Consider the following 19,561-nt stretch of genomic DNA (forward strand, 5'->3'; position numbering starts at 1 on the left):
CTTCATTACACACCCCTGTCTCTGACCAGTCCATTTCATGGCACAAAGGAGAAATAAATTTGGTGTCATGGGGCCTATTACATGTCTTGTCATTTACAGCCACCCGCCCTCACCTTCGCTTTCAGTAGTGTCATAAACAAGAAACCTGGACTACTATGTACTGGAACCTTATTGTCCTTAGCTATAGATCAAGGTTCTGGTTTCTGATCTGACATCAGTCAGATTTGAGTACAGAGGATTTGTGGTTAGAGCTTTAAAGGGGTAGTCCAGTGGTGAAAAACTTATCCCCTATCCTAAGGATAGGGGATAAGTTTGAGATCGCGGGGGGTCCGACCACTGGGGCCCCCTGCGATCTCTCTGTACGGGGCCCCGTCTCTCCGCCGAGATAGCGGGTGTCGACCCCCGCACAAGGCGGCGGCCGACACGCCCCCTCAATACATCTCTATGGCAGAGCCGGAGATTGCCGAAGGCAGCGCTTCGGCTCTTCCATAGAGTTGTATTGAGGGGGCGTGTCGGCCGCCGCCTCGTGCGGAGGTCGACACGCCCCCTTCCTGCGGGCTGTCGGGGCTCCGTACAGGAGATCGCAGGGGGCCCCAGCGGTCAGACCCCCCGCGATCTGCAACTTATCCCCTATCCTTAGGATAGGGGATAAGTTGCTCACCACTGAATCACCACTGGACTACTCCTTTAATCCTGCATTTTCTGTGGAGCCACACACTGCCCCCTGCTGGTGTGATGATCTGGGGAGCCATCGCTTGACATTCTGTCACCCCTATTAGTGAGACTTATCCTTTCTTTCTAATATTATAATCAAAATAACAACGTAAAAGGGTAAATGATAGGCACCCTTCACCTAAAAACAACAATGACCCTTGGTGATTATAAATTCAAATTAATCACATAAAAAATAAACACCAATGAGGTAACATACAATAAAACGTAACCTTTACGTCAATAATTTGTAAAATGATGTTACATAATTATAAAAAGGCGACACCATCAATAGTGGAGGGGATAGGGGAAAGGGTACAGGTGAGTACCTACACTAACATAATTACTATCTCTACCTAGAGGACAGATCCCTCCCTAAACAAAGTGTGGACTGGGAAAAGGGAAAATACATAAAAATACGATTTAAAATAATTGTGGCAAACCTCTCTTTGCCAACGCGTTTCGCCCAGTGGTATTAAGGGTTCATCAGGAATTAGAAAGAGACCACAAAAGATATTGGACCCCCTCAAATATAAATGGTATTTACCTTCCTATCTTCTTCCTTACAGCATCATCCATTGGTGTCTCAATCACATAGTGTAAAATATGAGCTGAATTACTTAGCACCTCATGAAGATTGCTCATGAGAACCATTGATTTGAAATATCTTGTGTATTATCTGCATTAGTTGCAATTATTGTTTTTTTTATATAATGTATCTTCTTACCCGCCCATTACGATACCAGACTATGACTGTATTGTCACTGACAAATTGACACCGACCCAGACTGCTATCCTCTGACCAACTTTACAACTAATTCACTAAACGGCATCTAACCATATTAGTCTTTTCATGACTACTCCTATTAACCTGTGAATGTCATATTTTATGTCATCTGTACCGTATTCAATTGCTACAGTGTTGCACCTTATAAAAGTGTATGGTAGCACCTCATTGATTCTTTTGTAGTCTCTTTTTAATCCCTGATGAGCCCTTACTCCGGCGGAAAACTTTTTTTTTTTTTTTTTTTAAATCAACAGGTGCCAGAAAGTTCAACAAATTTGTAAATTACTTCTATAAAAAAAATCTTAATCCTTCCAGTACTTATTAGCTGCTGAATACTACAGAGGAAATAGTTTTCTTTTTGAAACACAGAGCTCTCTGCTGACATCTCTGTCCATTTTAAGAACTGTCTAGAGTAGAAGAAAATCCCCATAGGAAACATATGCTGCTCTGGACAGTTCCTAAAATGGACAGAAATGTCAGCAGAGAGCACTGTGCTCGTGATGTCAGCAGAGAGCTCTGTGTTCCAAAAAGAAAATAATTTCCTCTGTAGTATTCAGCAGCTGATAAGTACTGGAAGGATTAAGATTTTTTTTTTTTATAGAAGTAATTTACTAATTTGTTTAACTTTCTGGCACAAGTTGATTAAAAAAAAAAAAGTTTTCCACCAGAGTACCCCTTTAATACCACTGGGCAAAACGTGTTGGAAAAGAGAGCTCTGACACAATTATTTTAAATTGTATTTTTATGTATTTTCCCAGTCCACACTTTGTTTAGGGAGGGATCTGTCCTCTAGGTAGGGACAGCAATTTTGTTAGTTTAGGTACTCACCTGTACCCTTTCCCCAATCCCCTCCACTGTTGATGGTGTCGCCTTATATCATTTGTGCATTACAAACTTTTTGCAATTATGTAACATCATTTTACAAATTATTGAAGTAAAGGTTAAGTTTTATTGTATAAGTTAATTCATTAAGTTAATTAATTTTAATATTATAATCACATATATCATCATTACCTTCACATATACAAAGTTTCATTCAATTTCAAAAACTTGTTTTTATTTTTTTGTCACTGAGTTTAGTTATTTGTTGCAGTCAAGAACCTACAGTAGATTAATGATGAGTTGTCTTTTGGATGCAGCCAAATCTATAACTGCAGATGTTAGATACATTGCCATTTTTTTCCAACAATATTTTCAGCACCAAAAAATCAGCAATTGCAATTCTGCATAATTTAGTGCACATTTGTCAATGCAGAATTACCATGTGGAAATGCATTAGATTTTTTGCTACATAAATTCTGCAGCCATATATACAACTTGCACCAGTAGTAGTAGTAGACTGCACCACTGCAGACGTTTGCCTTTTGCCCTGCAAATATTGACTAGATTTTTGGCGCAATATGTTCACACCATAATTTCTGCATGGAAATTTGCATGAAAATTCTGCATTAATTTATAACCAATACACTTTAATAGGATTCATCTGTCCCATTCACACAGTAGAATTTCTGCTGCAGAAATTCTATTGAAGTGAATGGGCAATTAATTTCTGCAGCATTTACTGCAGAATTTTTATGCAGAATTCCATGCAGAAATTCTGCCGTGTAAACATAGCCTTAAAGCGTCATCCTGTGGGGAAAAAAATAATTTTCATACCTGGCCCAGTTCTGAAGCTGTGTTGATGCACTGGGACACACTGCACTATAGTAACACACTGGGGCACACTGCACTATAGTAACACACCAGTGTAAATTGCACTATTATAACACACTGGGGCACACTGCACTATAATAACACACCGGTGCACACTGCACTATAATAACACACCGGTGCACACTGCACTATAATAACACACCGGTGCACACTGCACTATAATAACACACCGGTGTACACTGCACTATAATAACACACCGGTGCACACTGCATTATAATAACACACCGGTGCACACTGCACTATAATAACACACCGGTGCACACTGCACTATAATAACACACCGGTGCACACTGCACTATAATAACACACCGGTGCACACTGCACTATAATAACACACCGGTGCACACTGCACTATAATAACACACCGGTGCACACTGCACTATAATAACACACCGGTGCACACTGCACTATAGTAACACACCAGTGTAAATTGCACTATAATAACACACCGATGCACACTGCACTAAAGTAACACACCAGTGTAAATTGCACTATAATAACACACCGGTGCACACTGCACTATAGTAACACACCAGTGTAAATTGCACTATAATAACACACCGGTGCACACTGCACTAAAGTAACACGCGGGTGCAAACTGCACTATTATAACACACTGGGGCACACTGCACTATAATAACACGCAGGTGCACACTGCACTATAATAACACACCGGTGCACACTGCACTATAATAACACACCGGTGCACACTGCACTATAGTAACACGCGGGTGCAAACTGCACTATTATAACACACTGGGGCCCACTGCACTATAATAACATGAAGGTGCACACTACACTACAGTAACACACTGGAGCACACTGCACTATAGTAATACACTGGAGCACACTGCACTATAGTAACACACAGGGGCACACTGCACTATAGTAACACAGGGGCACACTACACTACAGTAACACACCGGTGTACACTGCACTATAATAACACACCGGTGCACACTGCATTATAATAACACGCAGGTGCACACTGCACTATAATAACACACCGGTGCACACTGCATTATAATAACACACCGGTGCACACTGCATTATAATAACACACCGGTGCACACTGCACTATAATAACACACCGGTGCACACTGCACTATAATAACACACCGGTGCACACTGCACTATAATAACACACTGGTGCACACTGCATTATAATAACACACCGGTGCACACTGCATTATAATAACACACCGGTGCACACTGCATTATAATAACACACCGGTGCACACTGCACTATAATAACACACCGGTGCACACTGCACTATAATAACACACCGGTGCACACTGCACTATAATAACACACTGGCATCAATATTCCAAATGAGGTTTCATTCACCTAGTTTACATTCAGAGGCGGAACATCTGTCCCTACTACATGCACAGTGCAGTTGGGGGTCTGTATCTCTGGGTATCACAGTGGGGTGCAACTTATGATCCTCCTGCTGTTGTGTAGCTACAACACTGGCAGGGCATGCTGGGAATTGTAGTTTTATAACTACTGAAGTGCTGAAAAACTTGTGGTGGCCCAGTATGGGAGATGTTGCCCCGTACCCTTGCTGTCCTGTCAGGCAGCCTCCTTCAGTGTCCCCAGGGCCCCTTGCACCTATTTCCCCCCTGTACATATGTTCTGCAGTGTATTGTATTATAAAATGTGTTGTATCTTTAAGAGTTATGTCATGTGATATGTCATGTGATTGTTACCCAGGAGGTACCAGTGACCAGTTTACCCCCAGAGTGACCTATGGGCTCCCTGCTAGTCTTCTCCATATAATCCCTGGGTGGAGCTTCTCTCTCTTCTGCTGAGGTCCAGTGCAGTCTTGTCTAGTGTGTGTGTCCAGAGTGTTGGAGACCTCAGTCCAGTCCTGCAGCCGCCATCAAGTCATGTAAGATAAAGTCACAGCTTTATGAGTCAAGTCAGTCCCTGTCATCTGTCAAGTCAGCGCGGTCTGCATTCAATTGTCCAGTCCTACTACAAGTCCCAGCAAGCCCTTAAATGGGCAGTCACCAACTTTATTTTTTGATATGTTGTAGTAATTATGTACTACAACATATCTCTAATATACTTTTATTATTATTTTTTTTTTATTAAAATGGTTTAATTTACATTTGAAAACCGGCCACTAGGGGTCTCAGTTCTTTTTCATTCAGCCTGTGCTCGGTCCCTGCCTGTCAATCAGACATGCAGGTAGCGAGCGCATTGGCTCCCCGGCCACTGGCTGGGAGGCCACTCCTCCCGCACATCGCCGCTGCCGCTGTCCCTGCACGCCCGCTGCCGGACTCTGCAGTAAGTGTAATGAGGGAGCGGGGTAGGCGGGAGGGGGGTTTGTGATGGAGGGAACAGGGTATGCGGGGGGGGTTAGTGATGGAGGGAACGGGGTATGGCGCGGGGGGAGGGAGGCGGAGGGGACGGGTTAGCGCCGCATGTAACTAACTAATAGTTTATCTACACAGGGTGCCTCCAGCTGTTTCAATACTACAACTCCCAGCATGCCCTGACAGCCAATAGATGTCAGGGCAAGCTGGGAGTTGTAGTGGTGAAACAGCTGGAGGCACCCTGTGTAGATGAACTAAGGGCGGAAGTCCCCCCCAGCAGGCATCAGTGAAGTGGTGCCTGCTGGAGAAGTCTGCCTGGTAGTGAGCACACTGCCAGGCAGACAAAAGGCATTTTTAATATAGTAAAAATTAAAATTAAAAGCAGGGAGGGGGTTAGGGATAGATGGGCAATAGGCAGGGACAGAAAAAAAATAGGATGGTGGGAGCTACCCTTTAAGGTCTCTGCATCACTGGTCACCTCCTTGGGCCCTGGCTGAACTGTATAGACTTTACCACCTTTCTACCCTCAGTAAAGCTACAGTTATCCGTAACTTGGCGTCAGAGTCTTTATTGCCCCCGTGCCTAGCCCAGGATCCAGCGGTATACCTTCAGGTGGTTATAGGCTAAACCACACCCTGGCGTCAGGAATACAAGGGGTTAATGCCATCTGCCCCTGGGGTAACAACATCTGCCCTCATCACAACCCGCTACAGTAAACTTAAAAACAGAGGATGAAAGTGTAGAAGCATGGAGGTGAGGAGCAGATTTTCGGCTCTGTTCACACCTGTGCTGTGCGTTGAGTTTTTCTGTTTCACCATTGGAGCAGAAAAATGTAATTACAGATCCATCGCACAACCTGGGCCATAAAGCACAAACAGCGCTACGTACCGTGATGGAGTCAGAGGCAATGCAGATGTGAACTGAGCGTCATGACAAGGTACTCTGACTAGTCCTGTGGGGGCACTCTACATGCTATTATGGAGGTATTCTGACTAGTCACTGTGGGGCACTCTACATGCTATTATGGAGGTATTCTGACTAGTCACTGTCTGTGGGAGAACTCTACATGTTGTTATGGAGGCACTGTGACTAGTCAGTGTCTGTGGGGGAACTCTACATGCTATTATGGAGGTATTCTGACTAGTCACTGTCTGTGGGGGAACTCTACATGCTATTATGGAGGTATTCTGACTAGTCACTGTCTGGGGGGGCACTCTACATGTTATTATGGAGGTATTCTGACTAGTCACTGTCTGTGGGAGAACTCTACATGCTATTATGGAGGTATTCTGACTAGTCCTGTGGGGCACTCTACATGTTATTATGGAGGTATTCTGACTAGTCACTGTCTGTGGGAGAACTCTACATGTTGTTATGGAGGCACTGTGACTAGTCAGTGTCTGTGGGGGAACTCTACATGCTATTATGGAGGTATTCTGACTAGTCACTGTCTGTGGGGGAACTCTACATGCTATTATGGAGGTATTCTGACTAGTCACTGTCTGGGGGGGCACTCTACATGTTATTATGGAGGTATTCTGACTAGTCAGTGTCTGTGGGGGAACTCTACATGTTATTATGGAGGTATTCTGACTAGTCACTGTCTGTGGGGGAACTCTACATGTTTTTATGGAGGCACTGTGACTAGTCAGTGTCTGTGGGGGAACTCTACATGTTATTATGGAGGCACTGAGACTAGTCACTGTCTGTGGGGGAACTCTACATGTTATTATGGAGGCACTGTGACTAGTCAGTGTCTGTGGGGGCACTCTACATGCTATTATCGAGGCACTGTCTGTGGGGGCATTCTACATGCTATTATCGAGGCACTGTCTGTGGGGGCACTCTACATGCTATTATCGAGGCACTGTCTATGGGGGCACTCTACATGCCATTATCGAGGCACTGTCTATGGGGGCACTCTACATGCTATTATCGAGGCACTGTCTGTGGGGGCACTCTACATGCCATTATCGAGGCACTGTCTATGGGGGCACTCTACATGCCATTATCGAGGCACTGTCTATGGGGGCACTCTACATGCTATTATCGAGGCACTGTCTGTGGGGGCACTCTACATGCTATTATCGAGGCACTGTCTGTGGGGGCACTCTACATGCTATTATCGAGGCACTGTCTAAGGGGGCACTCTACATGCCATTATCGAGGCACTGTCTGTGGGGGCACTCTACATGCTATTATCGAGGCACTGTCTGTGGGGGCACTCTACATGCCATTATCGAGGCACTGTCTGTGGGGGCACTCTACATGCCATTATCGAGGCACTGTCTGTGGGGGCACTCTACATGCCATTATCGAGGCACTGTCTGTGGGGGCACTCTACATGCTATTATCGAGGCACTGTCTGTGGGGGCACTCTACATGCTATTATCGAGGCACTGTCTGTGGGGGCACTCTACATACTATTATCGAGGCACTGTCTGTGGGGGCACTCTACATGCTATTATCGAGGCACTGTCTGTGGGGGCACTCTACATGCTATTATCGAGGCACTGTCTGTGGGGGCACTCTACATGCCATTATCGAGGCACTGTCTGTGGGGGCACTCTACATGCTATTATCGAGGCACTGTCTGTGGGGGCACTCTACATGTTATTATCGAGGCACTGTCTGTGGGGGCACTCTACATGCCATTATCGAGGCACTGTCTATGGGGGCACTCTACATGCTATTATCGAGGCACTGTCTGTGGGGGCACTCTACATGCCATTATCGAGGCACTGTCTGTGGGGGCACTCTACATGCCATTATCGAGGCACTGTCTGTGGGGGCACTCTACATGCCATTATCGAGGCACTGTCTATGGGGGCACTCTACATGCCATTATCGAGGCACTGTCTGTGGGGGCACTCTACATGCCATTATCGAGGCACTGTCTGTGGGGGCACTCTACATGCTATTATCGAGGCACTGTCTGTGGGGGCACTCTACATGTTATTATCGAGGCACTGTCTGTGGGGGCACTCTACATGTTATTATCGAGGCACTGTCTGTGGGGGCACTCTACATACTATTATCGAGGCACTGTCTGTGGGGGCACTTTACATGCCATTATCGAGGCACTGTCTGTGGGGGCACTCTACATGCCATTATCGAGGCACTGTCTATGGGGGCACTCTACATGCCATTATCGAGGCACTGTCTATGGGGGCACTCTACATGCCATTATCGAGGCACTGTCTATGGGGGCACTCTACATGTTATTATCGAGGCACTGTCTGTGGGGGCACTCTACATGCTATTATCGAGGCACTGTCTATGGGGGCACTCTACATGCTATTATCGAGGCACTGTCTATGGGGGCACTCTACATGTTATTATCGAGGCACTGTCTGTGGGGGCACTCTACATACTATTATCGAGGCACTGTCTGTGGGGGCACTCTACATGCCATTATCGAGGCACTGTCTGTGGGGGCACTCTACATGCCATTATCGAGGCACTGTCTATGGGGGCACTCTACATGCCATTATCGAGGCACTGTCTATGGGGGCACTCTACATGCCATTATCGAGGCACTGTCTATGGGGGCACTCTACATGTTATTATCGAGGCACTGTCTGTGGGGGCACTCTACATGCTATTATCGAGGCACTGTCTATGGGGGCACTCTACATGCCATTATCAAGGCACTGTCTATGGGGGCACTCTACATGTTATTATCGAGGCACTGTCTGTGGGGGCACTCTACATACTATTATCGAGGCACTGTCTGTGGGGGCACTCTACATGCTATTATCGAGGCACTGTCTATGGGGGCACTCTACATGCCATTATCGAGGCACTGTCTATGGGGGCACTCTACATGCCATTATCGAGGCACTGTCTGTGGGGGCACTCTACATGCCATTATCGAGGCACTGTCTGTGGGGGCACTCTACATGCTATTATCGAGGCACTGTATTTGGGGGCACTCTACATGCATTTATTGAGGCACTGTCTGTGGGGGCACTCTACATGCCATTATCGAGGCACTGTCTGTGGGGGCACTCTACATGCCATTATCGAGGCACTGTCTGTGGGGGCACTCTACATGCTATTATCGAGGCACTGTCTGTGGGGGCACTCTACATGCTATTATCGAGGCACTGTCTGTGGGGGCACTCTACATGCTATTATCGAGGCACTGTCTGTGGGGGCACTCTACATGCTATTATCGAGGCACTGTCTGTGGGGGCACTCTACATGCTATTATCGAGGCACTGTCTGTGGGGGCACTCTACATGCCATTATCGAGGCACTGTCTGTGGGGGCACTCTACATGCTATTATCGAGGCACTGTCTGTGGGGGCACTCTACATGCTATTATCGAGGCACTGTCTGTGGGGGCACTCTACATGCTATTATCGAGGCACTGTCTGTGGGGGCACTCTACATACTATTATCGAGGCACTGTCTGTGGGGGCACTCTACATGCCATTATCGAGGCACTGTCTGTGGGGGCACTCTACATGCTATTATCGAGGCACTGTCTGTGGGGGCACTCTACATGCTATTATCGAGGCACTGTCTGTGGGGGCACTCTACATGCTATTATCGAGGCACTGTCTGTGGGGGCACTCTACATACTATTATCGAGGCACTGTCTGTGGGGGCACTCTACATGCCATTATCGAGGCACTGTCTGTGGGGGCACTCTACATGCTATTATCGAGGCACTGTCTGTGGGGGCACTCTACATGCTATTATCGAGGCACTGTCTGTGGGGGCACTCTACATGCCATTATCGAGGCACTGTCTGTGGGGGCACTCTACATGCTATTATCGAGGCACTGTCTGTGGGGGCACTCTACATACTATTATCGAGGCACTGTCTGTGGGGGCACTCTACATGCCATTATCGAGGCACTGTCTGTGGGGGCACTCTACATGCTATTATCGAGGCACTGTCTGTGGGGGCACTCTACATGCCATTATCGAGGCACTGTCTGTGGGGGCACTCTACATGCTATTATCGAGGCACTGTCTGTGGGGGCACTCTACATGCCATTATCGAGGCACTGTCTATGTGGGCACTCTACATGCCATTATCGAGGCACTGTCTGTGGGGGCACTCTACATGCCATTATCGAGGCACTGTCTGTGGGGGCACTCTACATGCTATTATCGAGGCACTGTCTATGGGGGCACTCTACATGCCATTATCGAGGCACTGTCTGTGGGGGCACTCTACATGCCATTATCGAGGCACTGTCTGTGGGGGCACTCTACATGCTATTATCGAGGCACTGTCTGTGGGGGCACTCTACATGCTATTATCGAGGCACTGTCTATGGGGGCACTCTACATGCCATTATCGAGGCACTGTCTGTGGGGGCACTCTACATGCTATTATCGAGGCACTGTATTTGGGGGCACTCTACATGCATTTATTGAGGCACTGTCTGTGGGGGCACTCTACATGCCATTATCGAGGCACTGTCTGTGGGGGCACTCTACATGCCATTATCGAGGCACTGTCTGTGGGGGCACTCTACATGCTATTATCGAGGCACTGTCTGTGGGGGCACTCTACATGCTATTATCGAGGCACTGTCTGTGGGGGCACTCTACATGCTATTATCGAGGCACTGTCTGTGGGGGCACTCTACATGCTATTATCGAGGCACTGTCTGTGGGGGCACTCTACATGCTATTATCGAGGCACTGTCTGTGGGGGCACTCTACATGCCATTATCGAGGCACTGTCTGTGGGGGCACTCTACATGCTATTATCGAGGCACTGTCTGTGGGGGCACTCTACATGCTATTATCGAGGCACTGTCTGTGGGGGCACTCTACATGCTATTATCGAGGCACTGTCTGTGGGGGCACTCTACATACTATTATCGAGGCACTGTCTGTGGGGGCACTCTACATGCCATTATCGAGGCACTGTCTGTGGGGGCACTCTACATGCTATTATCGAGGCACTGTCTGTGGGGGCACTCTACATGCTATTATCGAGGCACTGTCTGTGGGGGCACTCTACATGCTATTATCGAGGCACTGTCTGTGGGGGCACTCTACATACTATTATCGAGGCACTGTCTGTGGGGGCACTCTACATGCCATTATCGAGGCACTGTCTGTGGGGGCACTCTACATGCTATTATCGAGGCACTGTCTGTGGGGGCACTCTACATGCTATTATCGAGGCACTGTCTGTGGGGGCACTCTACATGCCATTATCGAGGCACTGTCTGTGGGGGCACTCTACATGCTATTATCGAGGCACTGTCTGTGGGGGCACTCTACATACTATTATCGAGGCACTGTCTGTGGGGGCACTCTACATGCCATTATCGAGGCACTGTCTGTGGGGGCACTCTACATGCTATTATCGAGGCACTGTCTGTGGGGGCACTCTACATGCCATTATCGAGGCACTGTCTGTGGGGGCACTCTACATGCTATTATCGAGGCACTGTCTGTGGGGGCACTCTACATGCCATTATCGAGGCACTGTCTATGTGGGCACTCTACATGCCATTATCGAGGCACTGTCTGTGGGGGCACTCTACATGCCATTATCGAGGCACTGTCTGTGGGGGCACTCTACATGCTATTATCGAGGCACTGTCTATGGGGGCACTCTACATGCCATTATCGAGGCAGTCTGTCCAGTCAATAAGTGTCTGAATCTTCCCCTCAGAAATCAATCCCAGGCCGAGACACAGTGGGCGGAGCTGCCTCCTACTGACTGCTAGCTGATTGGTGGCTTGAAGAAAGCTGCTTGAGTCCTGCACACTGATTGGCTATTTGTGCAGCATATCTGTCTGATGCGGTTTCTATGGAGACAGGCTGCTCTGAGGAGAAGAGAACATACATGTTTCCTGCTATTAATAACTGGATTAGGAAAGTAAAGAAACACTCCAGGTTTGTTTGGGTTTTTTGTCCATTCTGTGGATGCATTACTCACTCAGCAGCATTTCATTCCTGTAAATGGGTCATGTGATTACCACTGTGATCCACAGAAAATCACAGTGCTTAAAGGGGTACTCCGTCTCCGCTGGAAAACATTTTTTTTAAATCAACTGGTGCCAGAAAGTTAAACAGATTTGTAAATTACTTCTATTAAAAAATCTTAATCATTTCAGTACTTATCAGCTGCTGTATATTCCAGAGGAAGTTATTAACTTTTTGAATTTCCTTTCTGTCTGACCACAGTGCTCTCTGCTGACACCTCTGTCCATTTCAGGAACTGTCCAGTGTAGGAGCAAATCCACATAGCAAACCTATCCTTCTCTGGACAGTTCCTAAAATGGACAGAGGTGTCAGCAGAGAGAACTGTGGTCAGACAGGAAGGAAATTCAAAAAGAAAATAACTTCCTGTGGAGCATACAGAAGTATTAACTTTTCGGCACCAGTTGATTAAAAAAAAAAAAAAGTTTTCCAGTGGAGTACCCCTTTAAAGGGGTTATACAGCATTTTTTTGTTGTTTTATTTTTAACAACTTTATCAGTTAGCATTATAAAATGTTATATATTCTTTTTACTTACCTCCAGTGTACCAGCGGTTCCTATAGTGACCCGCTCAGGTCCCTGGCTGCGATCCTCTTCCTTCTAGAAATCGTGATGCTTGGGCCCGGAGTGACAATTGGGCCCAAAGTGACACCGGTGTCCAAAGTGTTACGCTGCCACTCAGCCAATCACTGGCCGCAGTGATGTCCTGTTTTAGCCATTAGGCTGAGGAGCAGTGCGCCACTCTGGGCCCTGACGGGCCCCGATGTCACTCTAGGCCCCGACGTCACACTGCCACTCAGCCAATCACTGACCACAGCGATGTCCTGCCCCGACCATTGACACTCTGGGCCCCCACGTCACACTGCCACTCAGCCAATCACTGGCCACAGCGACGTCCTGCCCCGGCCATTGACACTCTGGGCCCCGACGTCACACTCCCACTCAGCCAATCACTGACCACAGCGACGTCCTGCCCCGGCCATTGACACTCTGGGCCCCCACGTCACACTGCCACTCAGCCAATCACTGACCACAGCGATGTCCTGCCCCGACCATTGACACTCTGGGCCCCCACGTCACACTGCCACTCAGCCAATCACTGGCCACAGCGACGTCCTGCCCCGGCCATTGACACTCTGGGCCCCGACGTCACACTCCCACTCAGCCAATCACTGGCCACAGCGACGTCCTGCCCCGGCCATTGACACTCTGGGCCCCCACATCACACTGCCGCTCAGCCAATCACTGGCCACAGCGACGTCCTGTCCCGATGTCACTCTAGGCCCCGATGTCACACTGCCACTCAGCCAATCACTGACCACAGCGATGTCCTGCCCCGACCATTGACACTCTGGGCCCCCACGTCACACTGCCACTCAGCCAATCACTGGCCACAGCGACGTCCTGCCCCGGCCATTGACACTCTGGGCCCCGACGTCACACTCCCACTCAGCCAATCACTGGCCACAGCGACGTCCTGCCCCGGCCATTGACACTCTGGGCCCCCACATCACACTGCCGCTCAGCCAATCACTGGCCACAGCGACGTCCTGTCCCGATGTCACTCTAGGCCCCGATGTCACACTGCCACTCAGCCAATCACTGACCACAGCGACGTCCTGCCCCGGCCATTGACACTCTGGGCCCCCACATCACACTGCCACTCAGCCAATCACTGACCACAGCGACGTCCTGCCCCGACCATTGACACTCTGGGCCCCCACGTCACACTGCTACTCAGCCAATCACTGACCACAGCGACGTCCTGCCTCGGCCATTGACACTCTGGGCCCCCACGTCACACTGCCACTCAGCCAATCACTGGCCACAGCGACGTCCTGCCCCGGCCATTGACACTCTGGGCCCCCACATCACACTGCCACTCAGCCAATCACTGACCACAGCGACGTCCTGCCTCGGCCATTGACACTCTGGGCCCCGACGTCACACTCCCACTCAGCCAATCACTGGCCACAGCGACGTCCTGCCCCGACCATTGACACTCTGGGCCCCCACATCACACTGCCGCTCAGCCAATCACTGGCCACAGCGACGTCCTGCCCCGACCATTGACACTCTGGGCCCCCACATCACACTGCCACTCAGCCAATCACTGACCACAGCGACGTCCTGCCTCGGCCATTGACACTCTGGGCCCCGACGTTTCACTGCCACTCAGCCAATCACTGGCCACAGCGACGTCCTGCCTCGGCCATTGACACTCTGGGCCCTGATGTCACAAGCCTAATTAGATGACCAGGTGCAGTGATAAGATTCCACACCCTCTCTCTGCAAAGCCAGAGGATTTATTGAAAATGAAGGCAGCATGAGGAAACCATTTCAGAATAGAAGAGAAAACCATTATGGCTACAAATTCACATCAGCTGAAATAGGTAAGCACAAAAAAAAACAAGAACCTCTCTATTGTTTTCTATTAATTGCCTATGTTGCACTATATAAGCAAGAATTAAAGAGTGATTTACATTTTTTTATTTTATTTTATTTTTTTAAGGATGTACCTGTGGTAACAAATGTCACATGTGAAACTAAAACACGGGGGGAGAAAAAAAAAAAACCTCCACGTGCAGATTTGCCGAAGTGCACCGCGTCTCGTTTATAAAACTTTCATTTGTAACACTAGCCTTGGTACGGATTCGCCGGTGTCATGTTATGCCTCCCTCCCCGCGGGTCATGGAGAGGGTCGGCACTACAACAAGAACAGCTGATGAAAACAGCTGCCTCCCTCAAGACCAGTCCACCCCCCACCCGGAAAAAATGTGACGCGTCATCTGACCCCAACGAGGTGTAGGACGCCTTCCGCCAACCGAATATTTTGCACTTTGGGGAAAGCGTAAGGGAAACGTCCAAGTAGAAAGGGCGACCGGGGAACATGTGGATCATTATTTATGCATGATTCTGCAGTCTTGACTTCTATTTCAGGCACTGATCCTATTTTGCACGGAGGGGAAAATAAACTTTACTAGTGAAAAGTGATACAGACCCTCATCGGGGCCCCAAACATCCCAAATACCCAGATTCGCTCTCCCCTGACAAAGCATTACTTACATTCCACATAATAGAGTCCCTGGCTCCCGTTTCATAGCCTTTCTATATGCATCCCGTAATGCAGCGTTTCCCAAAAAGGGTGCCTCCAGCTGTTGCAAAACTACAACTCCCAGCATGCCCGGACAGCCGTTGGCTGTCCGGGCATGCTGGGGGTTGTAGTTTTGCAACAACTGGAGGCACTCTGGTTGGGAAACACTGCTGTAATACTACAATCCATAATAAAATCCATAATAATCCTTTATGACAAGGTCTATTTTAAACGCTCTTCATGAACTCCAGACTTACATTCAATTTTCCCTTGGATACGACCAGCCCTTTCATTGCCAAATGTACACTTTTCTCAGATAATCGTAAAACGTGGTTGTAACGCGTACCACCAACAGGCAAAAAGAAAATTCTAAAGCCAATAAGATTATGTTACGTTGTTAGCGGAAACGTTGTAGATTTTTAGTCCCTATTTGCGGACAGAAAATACGTAGCGCAATATTGAAGCCGAAAAGTGGATGGAATGTTGTCGAAACTCTCAGTGCAGATTATTTAAAAGGGAACCTGCCACCCCTAGTTCGTAAAACAAATGATACTTGCCTGTTAGGTACTGGCTGTTTGTAAAGTTATAAAATAATGTTTTCCTTATAAGCTGAAGAGTTGTAGAGGCGGCCCTGAGCTGCAGCAAGCATGCCTCCTCTTTCTTCACCACACCAACTCTCCTTACACGATTGATGTGTAATGTTCACTTCTGGAATCTAAACCCTGTATATTATTGAGTAGGGAGTAGTAAATAGGAAAAGTAAGGAGGGGTGGGGGAGGGAGCAGGCATGCATGCGGCATCTCAGTCTGGTCTCTATGACCCTTGAGCTTATAAATAAAACATCATTTTATAACTTTGCAAACTCCATGATTTGTTTTATCAGCTGTCTGCTCATGTCTGCAGTCTGAGCATGAGACACTTTAACCCCTTAAGGACGCAGGACGTAAATGTACGTCCTGGTGCGGTGGTACTTAACGCACCAGGACGTACATTTACGTCCTAAGCATAACCGCGGGCATCGGAGCGATGCCCGTGTCATGCGCGGCTGATCCCGGCTGCTGATCGCAGCCAGGGACTCGCCGGCAATGGCCGACGCCCGCGATCTCGCGGGCGTCCGCCATTAACCCCTCAGGTGCCGGGATCAATACAGATCCCGGCATCTGCGGCAGTGCGCGATTTGAATGAATGATCGGATCGCCCGCAGCGCTGCTGCGGGGATCCGATCATTCATAACGCCGCACGGAGGTCCCCTCTCCTTCCTCCGTGCGGCTCCCGGCGTCTCCTGCTCTGGTCTGTGATCGGGCAGACCAGAACAGAAGATGACCGATAATACTGATCTGTTCTATGTCCTATACATAGAACAGATCAGTATTAGCAATCATGGTATTGCTATGAATAGTCCCCTATGGGGACTATTCAAGTGTAAAAAAAAATGTTAAAAAATTTAAAATCCCCTCCCCCAATAAAAAAGTAAAACGTCCGTTTTTTCCTATTTTACCCCCAAAAAGCGTAAACATTTTTTTTATATACATATTTGGTATCGCCGAGTGCGTAAATGTCCGCACTATTAAAATAAAATATTAATGATCCCGTACGGTTAACGGCGTGAACGAAAACAAAAATAAAAAGTCCAAAATTCCTACTTTTTTAATACATTTTATTAAAAAAAAAATTATAAAAAATTTATTAAAAGTTTTTTATATGCAAATGTGGTATCAAAAAAAAGTACAGATCATGGCGCAAAAAATGAGCCCCCATACCGCCGCTTATACGGAAAAATAAAAAAGTTAGGGGTCATCAAAATAAAGGGATTATAAACGTACTAATTTGGTTAAAAAGTTTGTGATTTTTTTTAAGCGCAACAATAATATAAAAGTATGTAATAATGGGTATCATTTTAATCGTATTGACCCTCAGAATAAAGAACACACGTCAATTTTACCCTAAATTGTACGGCGTGAAAACGAAACCTTCCAAAATTAGCAAAATTGCGTTTTTCGTTTTAATTTCCCCACAAAAATAGTGTTTTTTCGTTGCGCCATACATTTTATGATATAATGAGTTATGTCATTACAAAGGACAACTGGTCGCGCAAAAAACAAGCCCTCATACTAGTCTGTGGATGAAAATATAAAAGAGTTATGATTTTTAGAAGGCGAGGAGGAAAAAATTAAAACGTAAAAATTTAATTCGCTGAGTCCTTAAGGCCAAAATGGGCTGAGTCCTTAAGGGCTTAAAAGGGGTACTTTGGTGGAAATCCTTTTTTTTTTTGTTTTAAATCAACTGGTACCAGAAAGCTAAACAGATTTGTAAATTACTTCTATTAAAAAATCTTAATCCTTCCAGTACTTATCAGCTGCTGTATACTACAGAGGAAGTTCTTTTCTTTTTGAATTTCTTACCAGTCTGACCACAGTGCTCTCTGCTGACACCTCTGTCCATGTCAGGAACTGTCCAGAGCAGCATAGGTTTGCTATGGGGATTTGTTCCTGCTCTGGACAGTTCCTCACATGGACAGAGGTGTCAGCAGAGAGCACTGTTGTCAGACAGAAAATAAATTCAAAAAAGAAAAGAACTTCCTGTGGAGCATACAGCAGCTGATAGGTACTGGAAGGATTAAGATTTTTAAACAGAAGTAATTTACAAATCTGTTTAACTCTCTGGCACCAGTTGATTTAAAAAAAAAAAAAAAAAATCTACCAGAGTACCCCTTTAAGTCCTCAACATGTCAATCTGGTGCAGAAAGTGTTTATTGACGAGTTTCCCTGTTGACCTCAGTGGCAGTGTCAAAGTTCACAATCAGTCGAGTGAGCGACACCCCTCCTTCTTTATGACTATGTTGGGGTGCTGTTGGGTTGCTATTACAGAAAGGGGGCTAATAAAGGTCTCTGTTCAAGTCTATGGGACTTCCTGCAACTCAGTTTCATGGGATCAGAGGCGGCCCCAATATTTTTGGCCATATCCTGCCACCAGGAGCATCATTAGAGGTAATGGTTCCTCTCTAGCACAGTGTAATAGGAAATAGAATGATAGACTGGAACACAGTAATGTGGATCAGTATATCTGGTGCTCGTTCACACAGCTGTTGGGCTCAGTCTGTCGGAAGGACAGGAGTTGAACGTAGTAAAAATACTTGATATTCAATTTTTTTCTACGCTCAACACCTGTAAAATACTGGACACCCAGGATCCGTTGGACCTGGCAATGTTAGTTGAGCTCCGACCCATTCATGGTCCGTTGAACGGATCTTGAATGTGTTGGAACAAAACGGACATGTGAACTTAGCCCTCTGTAAGTCTCAAAAAGTCCAAACTATTAAACATTTATTAGCACATGTAGAGTAGCAGGTACCGGCACTACCCTATTTCCCCGAAAATAAACCCTACCCCGAAAGTAAGCCCTAGCAGTATTTTCAGGGTGGACTGCAAGCCCTACCCCGAAAATAAGACCTATGCCAGGGGTAATCAACTGGACGGACCGCGGCCCAGATCCGGACCGTGGCCGCTAGTAATGCCCGCATTTGGCTGGTCCCATATCTCAGTGTTTCCCAACCAGGGTGCCTCCAGCTGTGGCCAAACTTCAACTCCCAGCATGCCCGGACAGCCTTTGGCTGTCCGGGCATGCTGGGAGTTGTAGTTTGGCCACAGCTGGAGGCACCCTGGTTGGGAAACACTGCCATATCTAACTATCTATCCTACAATACCGTACAGAAGCTGCAGCAGGACCTCCTTCTGTTGCTTAGCAGCCGGGGGCAGGGACGCTGTCACTTTAAAACGTCGGCGCGTATGCACGGCCAACGTCTCGGACGTGTCCCTGCCCCCGGCTGCTAAGCAACAGAAGGAGGTCCCGCCGCCACCGAGAGCTGCAGCTTCCGTACGGTATGAAGGTGTAAGGTATGGTAGTTTATTATGGCAGAGGGGTGGGCGGCACTGTAGGAGTGTGGAGGACGACGGGGGGAAAGAGGT

At 47.4% G+C, this 19,561-nt stretch overlaps 1 protein-coding gene across 8 annotated transcripts in view; it reads right to left on the reverse strand.

The window, feature by feature from the left end:
• The window catches only part of PKNOX2 (PBX/knotted 1 homeobox 2), a 430,049-nt gene that overhangs the window by 337,439 nt on the left and 73,049 nt on the right, over window positions 1-19,561 (reverse strand). The window contains exon 1 of one of the 8 annotated variants that reach the window (XM_056544250.1): window positions 6,426-6,499. The exons of 6 other annotated variants lie outside the window; for them this stretch is intronic. The gene's annotated coding sequence lies outside the window, so the exon portion shown is untranslated. Of the gene's footprint in view, window positions 1-6,425; window positions 6,500-19,561 lie in introns of those variants that run through there. One more of the 8 variants, XM_056544249.1, reaches the window with a different exon arrangement.

Source organism: Hyla sarda, chromosome 10 (genome assembly GCF_029499605.1).
Source record: "Hyla sarda isolate aHylSar1 chromosome 10, aHylSar1.hap1, whole genome shotgun sequence".
In the NCBI taxonomy this organism is placed as follows: Eukaryota; Metazoa; Chordata; class Amphibia; order Anura; family Hylidae; genus Hyla; species Hyla sarda.